The sequence below is a fragment of the Diachasma alloeum genome, unplaced genomic scaffold (genome assembly GCF_001412515.2).
Source record: "Diachasma alloeum isolate Michigan unplaced genomic scaffold, Dall2.0 Dall_scaffold_01176, whole genome shotgun sequence".
Taxonomy (NCBI): domain Eukaryota; kingdom Metazoa; phylum Arthropoda; class Insecta; order Hymenoptera; family Braconidae; genus Diachasma; species Diachasma alloeum.
Genome location: NW_021681286.1, coordinates 7,523 through 8,676, shown reverse-complemented (window position 1 = coordinate 8,676; position 1,154 = coordinate 7,523).

Genomic DNA, 1,154 nt, shown 5'->3' with positions numbered 1-1,154 from the left:
CTCTCTCTCTCTCTCTCTCTCTCTCTCTCTCTCTCTCTCTCTCTCTCTCTTTCTATACATAAATACCCTGGAGTTCCGCAGGTGACGAATTCACCTGGAATTTCGTCACAACCCTTATCCCGGATATTTATCCACGGGTCTCTCCGATTTTGGATCGGATATTCCAACCAAATTGGGTCGGCTCCGAGTTCTTCCCCCACTCCGGATTATCCCAATCATCTTTTGAGATGATTTGCGGGTTTGTCGAGTGTGTCTATTCGGTAATAAAGGTCCTGCGTCGTTTCCCAGTCGAAATCGTACGATTTTCGACGTGGGCTGTTTCCTTCTCCCTCGCTCCTATGGCGAGGAGTATCCCTATTTTCCCTACGTACAAATTGCGTAGAGTTTTTCCCCTCGCGGTAACCCCCTAACGCGCCCACAAGTGGTGGCTATCGCTTCCCGTAAGCGTTCTCCCGTTTAAATTTCCCTCCGGATACAACTCAATCTGGAGTGGCTCCCAATAATCCGAAAATTATGATTTTGGTTTCATTCGCTTCTCTAGACTTTCCCGAGCAAGTGGGCTCTGGGTCTTTAGGATTTCACTCTGCAGATTTTCCGCTACGGCGAGTTTAGTTTTAGTGAATTTTTACTTCCGCCGTACGTTATACGTGCACGGGTGGGTTCATTTCCTCGCGCTCTCACTCTCACGGGGAATTCGTATACATTTCCCCCCCAGTTCTCGGAATTCTCGAGTATTTCGGGATTAGTGAATACTTTTATACTATCCTTGAGAAATTTATGACCTCATTTTAAAACCGAATTAATCAATAATGTATTATTGTCAGAATCAGCTAGTTCGAGTCAATCCATTACATCGCGTTCGTTAGAATAATGCTGCTTATTATTATCAATCTTTTCTTTTTTGTGGTACGTCCACTATATGCGTATGTAAACTATTAATTTTGACCAATTTCAATAGTGAAACACGTAAGGACAATGTCGATTTCTTCTCTTTTTTTGTAGTTTTGACCACCCAATACCCGTCTCCACCTGCAATCCACCCCTCTCTCCACAACCTAGCACACTTAGCGAACCAAGGACCGTTACCTTTGCCTAGAAATCTAATTTTCTCTCTTTTGAGTAAATTTTTGAGGTTTTTTTGAATTGAGTAGAGC